At 45.5% G+C, this 19,492-nt stretch overlaps 1 protein-coding gene across 5 annotated transcripts in view; it reads left to right on the top strand.

Annotated features, from left to right (window-relative positions):
- Nucleotides 1-19,492, top strand: part of zeb2b (zinc finger E-box binding homeobox 2b) — a 98,430-nt gene that overhangs the window by 29,143 nt on the left and 49,795 nt on the right. The gene's annotated exons all lie outside the window — the stretch shown is intronic.

Raw genomic sequence — 19,492 nt, 5'->3', positions numbered from 1 at the left:
CACATTTTTAGATAAAATGATGAGTCGACTAATCGAGGAAATAATCAACGGATTAGTCGACAATGAAAATAATCGTTAGTTGCAGCAACGCCGCCCAGACCCAACAATGTTGCTGTCGAAACATTGCGCCCACCCTCCAGTTTAACCCCCTGGTCGCTCCAGCGAGCCGCAAACCCCCCTCTAGCATTGTTAGCGACGTTAGCATTGTCAGCATGGCTAGTGGTGCTTACATACTCAACAATGCTAACGGGAGTTTGCAGCTCAAAATAAAAGGGCTACCCAGGAGGAGACAAATGCTGTGTCTCAAATCGCGTACTTCTGTACTTACACTTAGAAGTTGAGTGTGGAACTATGGACACTTCTTGCCCTCAATGGTCACCATCTTGGCTGCGTAGCGGAAGGGGAGGGACCACTTTTCAAACTGGAAATGGCGGCAGAGGACTGTGCGACCGTGAATGTTGCTGCATTGTACAAAATGTTTTATGTTTATTGGGTTAATTTAGCAGTCTGTAATGATTTGGTGCCGCGGACGATAACGCAAATGCTAGTTTGCTTACTAGCTAATTTGCGGCCGGCGTTCCGGTGAGTGCACAACGGCCGTGTTTGGTTTGAGACAACACTACCCTGTCGAAATTTGCGCCCTACGCCAATGAGTACACAGTGCACATAGTATACTACTTAAGTGTGCTAATGGAAGTATGTGATTTGAGACACACCACATGTTTTCGCAACAACGTCAACCAGCGGCAACTGTGAATTAGCAGCGCTGCTAGCTAGCTTCGCCCCAACCTGGCTGGTGCGCAGTGCAGAGCGCACAAAGCTAACGTTATTTAACCAGTGGAGGCCAGACGGTGGGCAGTGGGCGCTATGTTTCAGTGTGTTAACTCGCCATCAAAGCCATCGGAGAATAAAATAAAAGATGAAACATTTTCCCCGATAAATGTGTGTTGGGCTATCCAAAGCAAAATTCACCAAAACTAGCATCCCTATTCAAGATGGATTTTCTGCAGCTGCACTCAGTTTGATGACACTTATACCTGATATTTGATATTCAGTCAGTGTGGGCCTAATATATCAGCTTGAGTGCCAGATCAAACAATAAAGGTCAAAGTGAGGTCAAAAGGTGAAAGGTCAGGGTTTGGAAAAGCCATTAAATGTGACACCAACGGAGAAAAACGTTTACTTCTTTCACCCACGCTGTAGTTTTGACATTGATTGTTGGGTTTATTCATTTGCAGGTTCTCCATCTGCTGCACTGACTTCAATCCCGTTAATAACTGGTCATATTCAAACTCAGTTCGCTCCCCAAACACCAAAACAAACAGCTTATTATGATGTAATCGCAACGCCGTTCCTCAGCGCCTTCCCCTGCTCGCATCTCCAGCTCTCCACTACACAAATTACCTCTTTGCAGCCTGTTTCTCATCTCGTTTAACATGAGCGCAGTCAGCTGCAGACACACCTCGCACAACTGTGAGCGTTCAGCGCAGCACAAAGCCTGCTATTAGCATCAAAGGTGTAGGTAACTGTTGACTCCCGGGGGACAGATACAAACAAATACACAGAGAGAAGGAGGAAAATTAGCCGATTCGATGTATTCTCAAAGGCGCCGGGGTTGAATATTTTATGGCTGTGTGTTTGAGCGAGCGCCTGTGAACGCGCCCTGTCAAGCCAAATGCATTACAGATGCCTTAAGGTTTTGTAATTGATCATGAAAATGAATTGCTGAGCGGCTGGGGCTAAATTGAATGACATAAATAAGAGTTATGCATTAGGCCCCGCTCCCTGGATTTGTTTGTGTGTATCTGACGGCTTGTGATCTGGAGGTGAGGAGGATGTTCATCTTTCATACATCACAATGGCATTTACTCTGCTCCCGCTCGTCTCCCGGTGCACACACCTTGTCTGAGACCTGCACACAAGAGCGAGCTTTCTTAAAAGATCATGTCGTAAGCTGATTTCGACATCTTATGCAAGGTGCCTCGCCGGGGAAAGAATAGTTCCTCCAGCGCCTCGGGGCGGAGATTAAAGACGATGCTAAGGTGTAGAAGCACCTTTGTGTTGATAAAGACTCCTTCCCTTTGATACATGGTGTAACCGAGTGAAATCCAAAAAGCTCGGCGCTAAACGGCGCAGAACGAGGCTAAAAAGCCTTCCCACCCTTTCCCACAGGTTTGGAAGTTTTGGTGGCGAGTGATAGAGTGATATCAGATGCGGGTTTTAATGAACGTAACGCAGCCGGGGAGCACTGGAGGGCAATTTGGAAAGCGGCTAGTGGTTTCAAATGGAGGGTGACGGGGTGAGGCGGAGTTCATCAGTGGAAGACCTGAGCAGAAAACAGTCGAGCCAGATCCACTCAGCTGTTTTGAATTTTCAATTGGAATTATCTCCGCTTTCAAAAACGGGCCCATGTCGTCTCCTAGAGCCACTTCGACTCGAGGTAGCGGTGTCAGAAGTTCAGGATCACGCAGGAAAGTAGTCGTCATGTTTTTAGGCTCCGTGTTTTACTCCACATGTTTGGCCGTCGACGCAAAAAGCGCTCCAGAGAGAGGGCCTTCACACATCAGGGAAACTATAAAGGAGGTAGGAGAGGAGGAAAAGAAAGCAGAAAGATGAGATGAAGGAGGAATGGGAGGAGGAGGAGGGAGAGAAATTATACTTTCAACAGGTTTCAAGGGGCCAAGAGTCAATCGACACTAAAACAACCATGTAAACTTCCAAATCAGGCAAGACGGCACCGCCAAATTCGCAGTTATGTGGTTTGCTTACGACAATGGTGCCATTGAGGTGTGTGATTATGTGTGTGTGTGGTTTCTGTTTAACCCCCGTGGGACCTCCCCCCTCGCCTCCCCTCCCCTCCCTCCACCTCCCTCCTCCCCCCTCTTCCCTCCCAGGAATAAAGCCAGACACTGCGTCCAGGAATCACCTTTTTAAACCTTAATTGATTCCCTTAAAAAGAGGCCTGCGCTGCCACCCCGCATTAAAGCCCGAGAGACGGGCCTCATGTCAGATTGGCCTGCCGCTCTGCATTTGTCCCACCGCCACCGCTGCTGCCGCCGGCCCGGGACATTAGCACAGGAGCGTCAAGAATTCAGTCTAGACTGTGGAGCAGGGGGATTTAGCACGGTGAAGGTTGGAGCAGATGACTTTCACCAATTAGATTAAATCCTCAGCTAATTTAAGGTACCTCTCCGGCCATCTCAACTCCCACAGTGTTAAGTAATTTGATATTTTTGGCGCACGCGCTCGGCGCTTGAAACGGCAGCTTGATGGGGAGATTTGTAAGTTTCTTCTTTGATGATCAGAAAACTTAATTTGTGGAGATGTCCTCCAGCAGTTCTTGTCATGCACGCGGCTAATTTACCTCTGAAAAGTATAAAAGTCAGTTAACACTTCTTGAAGGTTTGAGCCAGATTCGCTCCATTAGTAATCACAACAACACTTCGAAGGAGACAGGAAACTTTTCCACTCTCTTACGTGTTGTTTTTAGTGATAATGGAGCTAACAAGTATTTATTAGGGTGTTGTTTGTCCACTCATACAGCTGGCATGGCTCTGGGCAGGTGATAAATTACCTCCAATGGGCGTGGAATGAAATAGTGTTGGTTTTTAAAGTGCATCTGGAACCAAACCTCTCATATCTGTTGATCTAAGCGTCTGAGTTCTCGTCCAACACCGATAAGCCAATACGAAAGGATTCAAGGTTCTCCTCTTAGGGAACTCATAGATCTTCCGCCGTGGAGTGCACAGTGTGTTCCTGAGGAATGCAGCGAGACAGCGTGGAGCTATTTCGGTCGCAGTGCAGCAACGTGTTGGGACGCCCATCTGGTCTGAATCAATCAGACCGGGTCCCCACGCCAGCGTCTCCCCGGGTCTCCCAGCTGTAATAACACGTCCCGGCTTCATCAAGAGCCCACCTCGGACAAGGGTCAGTCCTGCGCAGATGACCCGACACCTGAAGGGAGGGAGAGATCGTCTCGCTAACCTTTCTCCCAAACCGTGACGGGGATTTGAGAATGAAATGAGAGCATGCAGTCTCACCCAGTTTACCAACAAGCTAAAAATAAAAGGCGTTTGATGCTGAAACTAGATCAATGCATCAGCTGACCTCGGCCGGCCTTAAAGAGCTGTCAGCGTCTGTTTTGCCCCGACAGAACTTTTAGGTACAGCACAAACTATCGTCAAACTTTTTGGAAACCGGCTTCACCTCTGTGTCTCAATCAACCCGGCTCGAGCCACAGAGACGTGACCAGAGAGCGGACCTGCTCGCTGACCGTCACGGCCGTCTCCAAGTTTCAGAGTTATTTCACCCGAGGTGTTGGAGGCAGGTTGTTTTTCCTCCTCCGAGTGAAGGAGGAGGGAGGCAGCGAGGGCAGGAGGGAGGGAGCACTCTGCATGACAATACCTACATCTGTCTGCCGTTTTGTTCTTTGTCATATCAGGGGCTGTCTTTGTGGCAGAGCGCTGTCGTGGTAACAGGAGGTTAGAGGTACGGGGCGGCGGGGGAAGAGGTGGGTGGCGGAGGAGGGGATGTCGAAGGGAGACTTGTGACTCAAACGCCCCTGTGACACAGCTTTTGTTGTGCTCCGATATTTGATCCTCTTAGCAGTTTGCCATGCCTCCGCCCCCTTACTACCCTCCACCACTGCTATTACTACTACTATTAACACACACACACACACACTTTCATTTGCTGTTTGTCCACCTCTGTCCCTCTGCTGTAATCTCTTTTGTTCGGGCTTTCTCACTTTCTCTTTTCACCTGTTTGTTTAAGCCCCGTTAGCGGCCGAGGTTTCCCCACATCAGGGCGGTAATTAATACGTTTTCAAGATTGCCGAAAATCTAAAATCTGTCATCCAGTTTTTCAGCACGATAAGCACTTTTTGTCCACCTCGTAAATCTTCCGTTTCCCTTCCTAGGTGGCACCGTTACTGCCATCAATTTCCACAGTCGGTTAAAGAGCAGGGAAAGTTTATAACCCGTGCTTTTTTTTCTGCCTTCTTCCCCTCTTCTCACACATTCAGGAGAAACAAAGTTGAGGCAGCAGGCCTCTGGAGAGACCATTACAGGCCCTTTATTGTTTCAAAGCTGAGGTCATCCTTCTGCTCAGCGTAGTCGAAACAAAGGCCACGGCTTTATTGCAGGCTCAACTGTGTGAAAGGAAACGCACTCCAACATTGTTTGATTCTCGGTGATAGTAGACGGCCATCCCTGCTGTTTCCTTTAGGTGGTGTGTAAGCGTATTATTGCTATCAAGCAGGTTGAGCTCAAGGATGGATGTGTTTTTTTTTTTTTTTAAATGTATTTTTGTTCCCCGTGCCCGTGAGCGCCCCGGCCGAGGTGTCAGGCGTGACAGTTTGCTCGTGTTGGGATGTCATGCCCGCTTTTCCCTGACATGTTGACGGGCATCAGAGGCAGGGAGGGAGAGGCAAAGGGGAGGTGGGTGAAGGGCAGCAGGAGTCAAAATCATGCAGGAGGTGTCATGTGCTCTTTTTTTGTACTTTTTGTTGAGCTCTGTTGTCAGTTTATTTGTAACGTTTAATGTCTGACATGGAAATTAGTGACCTCAGTTGCAGTCCTCGCTAATTGACTGATTTTTAGGAACAACTGACGATGAATTCCTGACAAAAAGTCTCCTTGAGTGGCGTCTTTTCTGTCACCAAAGTGTCCCAAATGATATAAAAGTTGACCTTTTATGTGCACGGATCACTCTCACCACTCTCAGGATAAATAATAAAGCCTCATCAGGCTCCATTTCTGCGGTCATAATGTCAGCCCCTTTTGTTTTTGATGCGGTGACCTTGATAATTGTGATGGTAATTACAATAAGTGGCCATTATATTCCAAGGTGCAGCGACCTTCATTATCCAAATCAATTTGAGTCACTATCAATTTGATAATACCCTAAATGCGTGGCCGCATGGAAGATGCACACTCGGCACGGCTGTCGTCTGCCATATAATGGAATGCTGTTATTGAGATTGAGCCGCCCCTCTCTCATCCACGGTGGCAATCAATATTAACAGCTTGTAAAAAGTACGGCGAAGGATTAGCCGCCCCAACAAATGGAAAGAGATACTTAAACAAAGTGCAGCCAGATCGGCGATGTTTGCGTCCTGTGGAAGCTGCTTGATTTGTGGGCTGCAGATGGATATTTGTGGGTCAGCTATCAGCAAGAATTTTACTCTTATCTGCCTGGGATATCCTATAAAGCTATCTAATCTTTCAAATCTCCAATTCTAGTAGATATTTCTGGAGCAGAAATGCTGAACTTGTTCGCCTGGGGGCTGATTTTCCAAACGCAGGTCAGGTATTTCTGAGATTTGAGGACATTTGGACACTTTTTTATATATATACGAAGCAAAACTCTTATTTTTCCTGCACTCTGGCGTCTTATCTACCTTCAAAGTACAAAAAAGTGCCCGGCGCTATGGCAGGTGTCACAGTACACGGCATTTCACAGGAGGCAACTGATGATTTTTGGAGACATAACGATCAGATGTCATTGAGAAGTAACCAAAAGGGCCTAAACTACGCATTGGAGGGATATATTCATCATTTTATTGTTGAGAAGGTCGATGAAAAGCTTAAATTACAAGCCAACATTTACAGGTCACAGTGTACGCTTGTGAACCGCATCTGGTTGCCGTCACCATCAAAGACAGCAAGTTAAAGTGCCACTGAAGTTAAGGTTTTTGGCTCAGAATATGAGAAAAGGATAACGGCCTTTTTACCATCTTTACCAAGAGTGTCTCTCCGTTAGTTTGGTGCTACAGTATTTACACTGAATCATTCAGCATAACGTTTGCCAACCTTTGTTATCTCTGCCATTACAGATAAGTTAATGAAGCTAAGCTCCAGAAGTTAACGTTAGCTTAACTAGAGCCCTTTGGACAACAGCTAACAATGATGTACCATCACCAAAGTACAAAACTAGAACAAAATAGGCTAATGAACTCCCAGCAAACAAGGTGACATGATGAACAACGCAGCTAGGAGCTAACGTTAGGCTAACTTTAGCTAACGTTAGCTAGAGATGTTAAAGATAACTTTATATTTCTTTCCAGCAAAGTGACAATATGTTGCCTCAAACACAATGTTGACTTACCTTAGAACAGATGTAGACATCATTGTTAATCTTATTCACGTTGAGTTGATGTTGTGGTCTAACGTTACCACACAACTTTATCCGAAAAAGCTCATAAAACCGAACAAAACTGACTTTCTGTAATGCATTTCAATGGACGTCCAGGCAGAGAATGTCCCAGTGTATGGGAATGGCTATACGCACTGTGATTGGCTCATTGCGTTTGAGGGCGGGGCTTAGCCATAGGTCAATTGTGAGGTAGAAAACGGTTAGCGGGCCACATTTGGCCCAAAGGCCACCAAGAAGCATTTATTTTTCATTTATTAACGTGCTCATTTTTCATCATATCCTCCTGAAAACTTCTCCTACAAGTCGATCTCTAACTGAACTGACTTGCTAAAGTCAATACACAGGAGCCTCGGTCCAGACTTGACAGATTAGGACATTTTACAAGCCTCTTTATGCCACAGGAAAATACACCCGGCCGAGTCCGGGGCTGTTAAATTCTGCACCTGTATTGTGTTGCAGAAAAAAGTGCAAGCCAGGCACTTCTCCTGGCCTTGTCCAGCAGCAATATTCAGAGCTTATTAATAAAAAACAGACAATTGTTTGGCAGTTCTTTTGATGTATGTGCCCATTCACCGGGTAACCCCCCCGTCTGACAATGCAGGAGAGAGATTGTTTTCCTGAAACGGACCTCCCCCGCCATCTTCCAGCCGAAGCAGCTCGGCCGGCCCGAGGCGTGATTTGCGAGGTACCTGACATAATTTACTGTCCGGGGCCGCTCATATTTCAAAAAATGAGGACAAACAGTATTGAATGAACCGCCAATATAATAAATGGCAATCATGATCATGCGGAAATTGTTTGCCCCTCTTTACCCCGTTCATACGTTTAACAGATGTAAATAGAGATCTGGCTTGTGTGCAGGGTTACACAGCTGAACACATCCTCATCAAGTCGTCTTCACTGAGCCCCTTTCTGAGGAAAGTGAAGCAAGAATGAGTCATTTGTTTCCAATAGAAACCAACTTAAAATAAGTCTCGCAGGGCTCAATTTGAAATGCTGGAGATAAAAGCACGACGGAGGCTGTTTGCAGCGCGAAAAAGGACAAAAGGCAAATAAACAATTCTGCTCCTCCTTGAGAAGAGTTGACAAAACAAAAGCCAGGCAGGATGTTGACGGCCGCAGCAGGTGAAACATGTTCTGTAACAGCGGATCTTTGTTCATTTTGTAGATGCTAAATTATTTTGGATAAACGGCGTGTTCAGAGGGACACAGCGGCGTCCACGAGCCTGTCGCTCTCACTTAGAGTACGGTGCGGAGTCAAGGAAAAAAAACAAAAAAAAACAGCAATTATTTCAGTGACCTCATTGTCATCCGCTGGAAAAATGTGTAATTAGCGCGTGTTTACAAGTCTGGCACACCTGCAGCTCATCTTTTGCTGTAATGTTTGCCTTCAAGAAGCCAGGCGGCTGCCAGCCACTGTCACTGGCTGTCACCGAGACGAGAGGAAAAAAAAAAAAAGAGAGAAGGAGAGAAAAGAAAGAAACGAGGCAGAGAGAGGGGTGAAGTAGAAAAAAGAGCGCCACTGTGTGTGCCATTCTTCCAGAAATCTCTGACTGGCTTAATGCCGTCGTTGCTGTGCATGTGAAGAAATGGGCATTTACATGGGTATACAATAGAGACTACATTACTTACACAGTAGCCTCATTATATCCCCGACGCCTACCTTCTGCCCCGCACTGGTTTACTCACTCCTAGCTCTTATTGTTGGGGTATAATGGCGCTTGGGCATTTCTGAAATTCCCTCATTATTCAGCTTATTAAGGCTGCACCAACTCGATAATCGTGCCGCATTTCGTGTCAAAGGGGGCGACTGTGCTGATTTGCCACATTTGAAGGCTAGACAAGGCTCGGAGCTCAATCCTCCACGCACGCAGGCGGGATGAAATTGCTCTGTAAATACAGGCGACGACGTGCAATGCTTTTTTGCCCCGGCTGACACAATGCGAGCTCCTCCCGGGAGTCAAACCCAAGGCGAAGTGCACCTGACAGATAACCCTGCCGATTTGGATGTCATTACAACGGGGCGGGCGAACACGCGGCACAATCCGTCAGCTGTTAGGGAATGCAACAGAAAACCAACTGATGAGCAAGGAGGGGTGGGGGGCGTCCCTTTTCTGACACCAAATGCGCCATAGTTTCGAGGCTCCTACCTCGGGAAGCATCCACAGAGGAGATTTGAGTGGACGTCTGTCGAGCTGTCACCGTAACCTCGCCGGCACATTTGTTTTTTTGTGTGGGGAGGTTCACTTTTTTGCAATCAGGGCCGATTGTCCTACATTTCCTTTGAGACAAAATAGGTATGTCACTTCTGCTAATGGCGCTGACAGAGGATGTGAGCGGCACGTTGGTGGGGAATACACAGATTTTTTAAAAAGCTGCCACCGCGACTAGTCACCCTGTACATTAAACGGGAACGTACGCTCTCAGAGCTTTGTGGCCTCTCAAACAGAAAATAGGTCACAAAGAAACAATTGCCAGTCGTCACACAAAGAATGTGTTTTTCCCCCGTCTCTTCTTTCTGTCTTCACATGTATTGAGTTTAATTATTGTGTGAGGCGCTTAAGCTCTCTTTGGTTTGAAGCATCCTGTCTCTTTTTGAAGAATATTCAGAGGCGGTTCAGGATGCCAAGAATATGTGGCCGCCTAGGGCTGGCCGAGGCTGCATTTTGCTATGTGACATGTTGTCATATACAGGGGGGAGAAAAATCAATTGGCAATTAAATGATACACCTTGTGAAGATGACAAGAGGCATTTGGTTGCACAGGAAGAAGTGAGTAGTGAGGGGCTTTGTAATGAAGGCCTAATGACTATTCATAAGCGATTTTCAGTCCGCTGATCCACTCGACTGGGAAGCTCTGCCCTGGAGAGTCGGCGCTGTCACTTTCCCTCACCTCAAAAAGGCGCCGCAATCGACGGTGTAGGATGTGAGCGAGAAATTACCCAGAATTCTGCCCCGGGCCTGTCTCAGGTCACATGCAGGAGGATGGGAGTCGGAGTGGGGAGGGGGGGGGACACACATCTGGCGCACTATAGGTGCCACCAGGGGACAAAAAACTCAGAATCAGGAAGCTGCAAACACACAGGATTGACAGCGGCGGATACCTTTTCACACGGCAGCGAGTTCGGGGCTTTGTTCTTCGTCTCTGCCCATATCCTGTTCGTATTATCGAGCTGACGGAGCTCCGCGGCGGCCATCTGCGAGGGCGAGAGCGCGGATTTATGACCTCGCCGTGAACTATGGTCAATAGGTGATAAATTTGAGAGGCCCTCTTTGCTATAGAGTGGCGCTTCAAATGCGAGATCTCCAGGGAAGGATGCAGCCGGCTAAAGTGAAAGGACTCATCGATGACCTTTCACCCCCCGCGTCAGATCATCAGGTCACTTCCTGCCAAAGCGCCTGATCGCCACCCCGCCCCCACGCTTCTTGCAGCATCACTGGAAATATCATTTGGCAATTAGAGTGGCGAGGCATTTCAAAATTCACTGACCCTTCCTCTGATTGCTGTTTTTCCCTCACAGTTTCTCTGATTTGCTCCCGTCTGATCCCCTGGTATCACATTCCTCGTCCAACCAGCTGCCGTGTTTTGATACAACTGACAAATACCAAATGACCCTCTGTATGTATACATCCGCTGTTCAAACATGGCGTTATCTGGCTCTTATCGCCTTGTGCGGCTCACCTTATCTAAGGTAAATACAATAATGTGCTCATTAGGCTCTGCTTCATGGCTACTTGGCAGGCGTGTTTGCTCAGTAATAAGAGCTTGTCAGAAGCAGGCCAGGTCAGTGGAGTGGGGGAGTGTGTGTGTGTAAACGGAGGAGGCTAAAACCCAGAAATTATGCTTCCAGTGCAGCTCTGCGGTGGAGTAATTGAATAAGTCCCGAGTACCTGAGCAAGTCGGTGGCCCTCGTGGCTTTCCCCCCCCTTTTCCGTCTTCAAGCCAGCAGTCTATAGCTCCTTTTATTTTTTTTTCTCCTCCCGCTGCACGTGGCGCACCGCCAAAACGACTATTACATAATTAATCTGCATTGATCATCTGGTTAGCACATGAATCAAATAGCGGAATAATTGAGTCATGAAGTTTTGAGGTCCCGGCTCGCCCGCGCGCCTCTTTCTCGGAGTCGGACAATGGTTTCACATTCTGAACCCGAGGTGAGAAGTCAGTCTCGGGCCTTGGCGGGGTTATTCTCTAAATTAAGGGAAGCTCAGAAGAATCTGTCTGGATTTGACTCCTCCCTGGAGCATCGTAAAGATTTAACTTTTCTTCTTATAAATTGTCTCAAGACCCTGCGCCAAAACCGGGCCAGATTTCCTCTCTTTATTTTACTGTTAGGAGCTGTCACCACGCACAGTTTAAAAATGGCAACATACATTGTCCGATAACCTTTAATTAGTGTTGAAACACCAGGTCAGACGTGAGAAATTTCCTCTGTGTGTCACCCGGGTTGGAGCAGGGACCTGGATTGCATGTTACTGAGTGAATCACAGCTCAAATAGTGCTTGGCAAAGCAAGTCCTGCGTGGCGAACGGCCCTCATCAGCAGAAAAACTCGAGCTGCGTTCACTGCTGCGGAATTTAGCAGGAAATTTACAAATAGTGCAGTGGAATAATGCTGCCTCCTCGCAGGCGTAAAGGGAAAGGTAGCTCGCTGTAATCGAGGGCGGGGGGAGTGAAACTGAGACGTGTAAATCAATGCCTGGTGTATCTCAGCCACATAGGAGTGTGTGTGTGTGTGTGTGTGTGAAGCAGAGAGGCAGAGAGGGTGAGAGCCCTGCAAACAATGTACATCTAATTCAACTCTTGAACCAATTTGATTCATATTGGAAGATTGCCTGGCTTGTTTTAAGAAAATGAGGCTCGTAGGACAGTAATGGACCTGATAAAAGAGGATTTTCACAGTGAAAGAGGGAGACGGAGCTTACCTCGCCGCTCTCACCGGCTCAGACGGGGTCAGCGCGGTGGCAGCAGCTGTAGTAGCTAAGTAGTTTTAATTGAAGTAGCAGTGCCATCATTAACATTGCTATCATTATTACAAAGCGAGCGGTTCGGATGATACTTCTGTCCCCAGCCGCCGCCGCCGCCGTCGCCGCCGCCTCCCATCCCCATCCCCACCCCCAGACACCCGCACATCATTATGCAGTGGCATCTATCAGATACTGGCTTAATTAGGGCCTGTACAGCACATTAAGCAAGGGGAGTAGCCAAGCTCAAATATTTATAAGGTTGAGTATATTTATGATCTGTGTCATAATCCCTTATTGGAAGATTTCAGCAGAGGTTTTACAAAGCAGACCCCCGCTCTCCCCACCACCGACCTCCTCCCCTCCCTCCCTCCTCTTCCTCCTCCACCTTCCTCTGTCTTACTGTTTTACATTTATTGTAACGAACTGGTGCTTTTATCTATAGAAACTTAAAGCAAATCATATTTATAAGCTTAGATTTTCAGGTTGCCTGTCAATCCTTTTTTTTTTTTTTTTTCAAATTTGGCACAAACGTCCAATTCGACTCAAATGAAATTAGATTTAATGGTCAAACCATGTCCATCACATTCTTGTGAACACCGTATCTCAAGCACACCTTGAGGGAAGTTATTCAAATTTGGCACAAACGCCCACTTTGAGTCAAGGATAGACTCTTGAGATTGGTTAAAGGTTGGTGGTTAAAGGTTAAAGTCACTGTGACTTTGCTTCCATCTCATTCTCGTGAACATGATATCTCAAACACATCTTGAAGGAATTTCTTCAAATTTGGCACAAACATCTAGTTGGACTCAACATTGAACTCAATATGAAGATACTAGAATGAAATTCGATTTATTGGTCAAACCACGTCCATCTCATTCTTGTGAATGCGGTCTCAAGAACATCTTGAGAGCAGTTATTTAAATTTGGCACAAACGTCCACTTCGAGTCAAGGATAGACTCTTGAGATTGGTTAAGGGGTGACGGTTAAAGGTTAAAGTCACTGTGACTTTGCTTCCATCTCATTCTTGTGAACGTGGTATCTCAAGCACACCTTGAAGGAATTTCCTCAAATGTGGCACAAACGTCTAGTTGGACTCAACAGTGAACTCAATATGAAGATACTAGAATGAAATTCGATTTAATGGTCAAACCACATCCATCTCATTCTTGGACTCACTAATGAACTTAAAATTAGAATTTTTTGGTCAAAGGTCACGGGGACCTTGCATCCATCTCATTTTGTACAATATCTCAAAACGGCCTTGAGAGAGTTTCTCAAATTGGCATAAACATCCACTTGGCTCAAGGAGAAACAGATTAAAATTCAGTGGTTGAAGGTCAAAGGTCAAGGTCACTCAGTCAAAACTCAGTCATACACCAATCATGACAACATTTTACCATGACCTTGCGTTCATCTTATTCTCATGAACGCATTATTTCAAGAAGGCTTTGAGGGAATTTCGTCAAATTTGGCACAAACGTCCACTTGGACTAGAGAATGAACTGACTGGAATTTGGTAGTGAAATATCAAGGTAACTGTGACCTTGAATCCCATCTCATTCTTGTGGATGCAATATCTCAGGAAGGCTTTGAGGGAATCTCCTCAAATTTGGCACAAACATCCACTTGGTGGTCAAAGGTCACAAAACATGTTTTTGGCCATAACTCAAGAATTTATTAGCTAATTATGACGAAATTTCAGACAAATGTTTCATAGAATAAAAATAATAAAGTGATGATGTTTAATATTCAAAAGATCGAATAATCATATTTGAATATTTCGTTTTTTTACATATGTCTAATAATATTTTTTCCTTTCTTTTAGTACTGTGACATAAAAGTAAAAGTTGTTGGCGTTATTCTGCATTACAGGAAACTTTTGCACCCTATCTACTTTCAAAATATTGGAACAAAACATACAGATGCAACAAATGTCCCTGAAGACAAGATAAAACTAATCTATTCAGAGACAGAATGTTTTTGTTTTCTGGAGCCTGAACTTTTACCTGTTGAACTCTGATTGTTATTTAGTCTGACGCACTTTATCTGCAGCACACTCTGCTCTCAGCCACACGTACAGTTCAAGCGTTGAGCGTTGACTCTTGAATAAAGGCAACACTATGAGCAACTTAACAGATATATCTAATAGGGTATAAGGCTTTTATTTTGCTAAAATGTCATCCACCGAGCGTCATGAGATTAACTCGCTGCTATTTTTAGTCCATGCAGAGTGCAGGTCTAAGTGAATGGCACTTCTGCCCCCTCCGTGATAACTCCTCTTGTCTCTTTTTGTTCAGGCGAAGGTATCGTTGTTGTTAAGAGCCCTTCCCTTTCTCTCTCACTCAGGCATCTCTTTTTTTTATGCCTCGCCTTGGGAGAAACCACAAGGGTCATGTTTATTTAAAATACAAAAACACAAGTCTGTCCTTGTCCTCAAAAATTACCCCCCCCCCCCCCCCCCCCCCTCGTCTTCTCTCTTTCTCTTCTCTGTAAAGGGGGGGAGGCAGGTAAGAGTGGAGAGGGGCTGCAATTAGGCGTCGTGCTTGACTCTTTTCCTCCCTTCAGTGGTTGCTGTTGTGGGGTTGCAGAGGGTTTAATGAGTACAGATTTCACAAATGGCGGTTAGATTCAAAGTGACTTCATAAGGGACAAACATATGACAGAGTAGTTTCCCTTTGCTGCACTTAAGTCGAGGAGTAGTTGTGGTTTTTTATTGCTCGAGTTGGAGTTTGGCGATTCATTTTAAATGCGAGCTTGTGTCTTCGAACGAAGAATAGAATCAAGAAAAGTTGATTCAGATCTAGAAAAAATAAAATATAAAATAATATTTGTGTTAGATGAAGGAAGAGGTGTCCAAAGTGTGTTGGAGCACAGGGACTGAAGGCAACAAACTTTATCCAAGCTCGTTCATGCTCAGCTGCAGTCGTGACCTGTATTTGTTCTTCAGGTACGTGAGGGAGGAAATTCCACTTTCACAAAGATAAGTTGTTGGAAAAGGAATGCATATTTTCAGACATTTTAATTTTGGAGAAAAAGAACTTCCAAAAAAAAAAGGTCTCAGGACCCACGATGGGTTGCAGACCCCTTATTGACGACCCCGGACTTAGAGGACGAACATTGACAAGCTGCAACCTATTAAATTAATTGCCAACTAATTTCATGGTCGATTTTTCTGATTCCAGCTTCTTAAACATGAATATTTTCTGGTTTCTTCACTCTACGACAGTAAACTTGGGGTTGTGGACCAGACAAGACATTTGAGGATATCGTCTTGGGCTTCGGGAAACACTCGTTGACGTTGTTCCCCTTTTTTAGTCGACAGATTAATTGACAGTGAAAATAATGATTGGTTGCAGCCCTAGTCTTGACTTCAGGTGCGTCTTCATAAGAGTTACAAGTCTTGACTCTGATGATGACGCACCTTGCATCGAAAAGTTAGTCGTCTAAGAAAGGTTGTTGCTTCAAGTCCGTTTGCCCCAGTAGACTTTGGACCAAACGTCTCCACATAACAGATAAAAACGACTTTATGAGAATATTTTCTTGGGCATAGGGTGCTCTTGAGCAAGGCATTCAGCATCCAAGCTAGAAAAGGTTCGGTTAACATTTAAAGAAAAGCTAAAAAAAAAAACAAAACAAACGGCTCAAAATGCAATTTTCCAATAACACAGTTAGGTAGGGAAATAGTTTAACCCACACCTCTACGCAACCAAACCTCCTGTCTTCCTCCCTGCTCAAAAAAGAGCCAGGAAAGTATCACGAAGAGATCTCCAGCGTAACCTCCACCCACCCTTACAAGTACCCCCACAACGCTGCGGCGAGGTCCAGGGCGGTAGCTTTGACCTCTATACCAGACATTCGTGATGAGGTCTCAGTGTAGGCGGGCCCCTGCTGTAACATGCCAATATGTAAGGGATTCTCTCATAGCTGGCGTAGGTCATCCAGAGCCAAAACCTGCAAGAGGAAAAAAAAGGGAAGGAAAATACTCCCCGGTCACTAAAGCCTCTCCTTTAAGACGCTCTAATACAGATTGCGAGGCAGGAATGAACTGCGAGGCTTCAGCCGCAGTTTGTGCTGACCTCAACCGCAACACTCTTTCCTCTCCCCGAGTAAGTGGAGTCGAGGAGTGCAGAATAGCAGCGCTCTTAAGAGTTGGGCTCACTCTTGTTCGCCAATCACTCAGGTGGGGAAGTGAAACGTGTTCACCTCTGGGTGTAATTGAGATTAAGTCGCCCTCGTGTTGTGTGGGAGGAAACAAGTACTCTCTTTACAGGGCGCAGCAGCATTTTAAGGCGAGCCACAGTTGGAGTGCATTAGGGGTTTTATGTTGTTTAGCCATATGTTGCCAGAACAGTGTGTCAGAGCGGGGAGCAGCGTTGAGTCATATTTTCATTTTAGCCATTCAGCTGATGTTGTTATCCAGAGGAGCTCATAAATGATGTCAGAGAGGAATACGCTGAAACGGCTTGTGGGACAGGGTTTCTAACTCAAATTCCTGTTTTCTCCAAGTAACCATGTGTGACACAGGCGATGAAAGAAAGAACACAGTGAAACAGAAGAAAGTTCAAAGCTTTTATTTTATAGTGAGCTCATCTTTAAATTGGCTCCAAGTGGGTTTTGGGAGGTTTTTCCATCAGATTAAATATGTGTTAACAAGTAAAATAGGCTGTCGTAGTGTTTGGTTGGAACGAAGTGTGTAGACTGTCGGGTCAGGATGGTGCAAATGGCGTTAAAACTCAGTGAACTGCACCAAGTGATCGTCTACAAACACAGAAAATATTGTTTAACCTCGAGAAATCTGCCATCAGTAGAGTGTGCAAAGATGATTTGTTGAAGCTAGCATACAAATCAATCCAGAACAAAACACTTTCTGACCTTTAAAGCAGGAACTAAAGACCGGATATAAGCAGATAAACTGCAGAGATTTAAGATGAAAGTTCTTGAGGCGATAAGAAACCAAGAGTAAATCACGCAAATTGATGATATAAAGTTCTTGGAGTGCTTCTTTTGGATCAGAAACTTCAAAGGTGTCTGAGCAAATAACGACAAGATAGTACTTTTGATATATGTTGGGGGAACACATCCCCCATTCAAATATGATGAAAATGTCCTCCCTAATATATCAATAGATTAATTTAAAAAAAAAAAAAAAGATCTCTGCGTCACATACGAACCCACAGAGGCGCCTTTTGTGGCGGCTTGATACGCACCAGGCAGCGGCTATTCCTGACGCTGAGGGCAACTACTGTAGTGTAAAGAGCGAGAAAGTCTGTAAAGGGTGGGTAGGATGGGAGGTGGATTGGTCAAACAAGCACTGGACTTTCACCTGGGAGTCCAGTGTTCATTTTCTGTGTGAAACCAAGAGTTAGTTGAGTTATTTCAAAAACAACATAGCATGCTAATATGTGTAGCTTGCTACGCTAGTGATGTTATATTACACTCATAAGAACCGTACTTTTTTTAAGCCAAACCACGATGAACCTAATCCTAACCAGGGACGTTTGTTGCTTAAATTTGTGGAAGTAACCTAAAAGAGAAGTGTTTAACCTATGTTGTGAGTTTATTTTGAAAAAGATGTGCATATAGCATCCAAAAATTGTACACTTGAAAAGATACAATGCATGTAACAAGAGACGCCGTCCGTAAATGTCCAAAACTGACACAGGAAGCTACCTAGCATGTCATATGTTCGGTCCACTGACAAAGGATGAGAACGGGTTGGCTGTCCGTGATAATCAATAGTAAATGTCTTCATAATCATAATTAAACATAAGAAACTGTCGTTATTGTTACTACATTGTGGTGAACTGCAGTCCTGCATGTGGTGTTGCCGTACCCCAGCAGAACAGGACTCACAGGTGTTTTCAGCTAAGTCGTATTTGTCAGACAGTCCGCATGAAGTCTGAGTATAGTGATAGATGATATAATTTCATAGGAATTATGGAGCGTTTACGTCTCTGCCTTGTTTCAGTTAGAAGTTTCAGGACATGCAAGAACTTCTTAGTGAAATCCAGAGCACAATCTAATCCCAGGTCAGTTTGTGTTATCTGAAATTTGACTAATAGCATCACTACAAACATTATCTGTCCACAAGGTCCTCTGAAAGTTTGTTCCAGCCGCGCTCGATAGAAGTAAAAAGCCAGATATTTGCTTTTGGTATTTGGTTTAAACCCTCCTAAACTCTCGTCCGCCTCACCCACCTTTCATTTGCAGAATGGAGTTCACACAGTACCACCCACACGATTAGATTGCCAAGTGAAGTGATGCTCAGGGAAATGTAGAATCTCTGAAAATACCTCAGCAGTGACCGCTTAGCACCAAAGATGGAAACAAAGCAAAAATCACCCCTTGAAATACCTTGAATCTTTAGGTGTGGTGGTGTCCAGCTATACTCGTGACCCAACACCTGAGCAGTGCAGCCAGCCCACGGGCAACACTGTGGGAGGAGCTCAGCTGCTCCTCAGGCCTCCTCCTCCCCGCTCCTCTCCGCTCAGGCTAGCGTAGGAAGGAAAAACCTAGGAGGGAAAGGAGCTGCACTCGTAGCAGCGCGCATGAGAAACGGCGAGCCTTTGGCCAGGTGGTTGGTGGTGGGGTCTCGCTTTTATTGATTTTCGTTACTTTTTCTGACAAACATCCTCCTCTTTGTTTGGTCACCGAGGGCAGCGCGAGGAGCGAGCAGCGTGGGGTGTTTGGAGTTTGAGAGAAAGACGAGAAACCGACAGCGCTGCCTGGCCTGGGAAACCTTTGCCTCTTTATCTTCCTCTCTCCGTTCTCTGCGCTCCCACCGGAGAGCTAACACATTATTATGCATTTTGCTTTATTTTACTGCATCGATTTAAAGTAATTTGAAGGTTCTGCAGGGACTAGTACCTGGGTTTCGCTCAGATCGCTCAGTGTGTGCTTGTGTGTTAAAACAGCAGGGCCTCTGCTAGACACAGGGTCTATTTATCCCAGAGGGAAATTTAAGTGTCAGCAAGAAGGTGGGACACAATAAATACATGTTGTATCGGTGAAATACAGAGGATCCAGGCAGTTAAAGTGTTACTTACTGCCTTCATTTTTTGCTCATTTCCTTAGGTGTTGACGACTTACATGTAGGGTTATAGGTAGAAGGCGCATTGCAATTGTGTTTCCGCACGTCCTGTCTTGAGCCCTGCAGTGTTCCCAATATCATACATTCCCCTTTCATATCTGCTCGGGAGCCGCCACTTCAGGAAACCCACCAAGGTGTCCGTTCGCTCACGGTTCCAGCCCTTCAACCTGTCAGACACACTTTTGTGACGCCAAATCCCTCTATTCATTTTTCTCTCCTTCGGCACAAATATCCTTTTTTTTCCCCCCCTCTCTCTTTTATCAAGGGCAAACCTGAACGC

Source organism: Epinephelus fuscoguttatus, linkage group LG24 (assembly GCF_011397635.1).
Source record: "Epinephelus fuscoguttatus linkage group LG24, E.fuscoguttatus.final_Chr_v1".
NCBI lineage: Eukaryota > Metazoa > Chordata > Actinopteri > Perciformes > Serranidae > Epinephelus > Epinephelus fuscoguttatus.
This window is presented reverse-complemented; position numbering and strand designations above follow the sequence as displayed.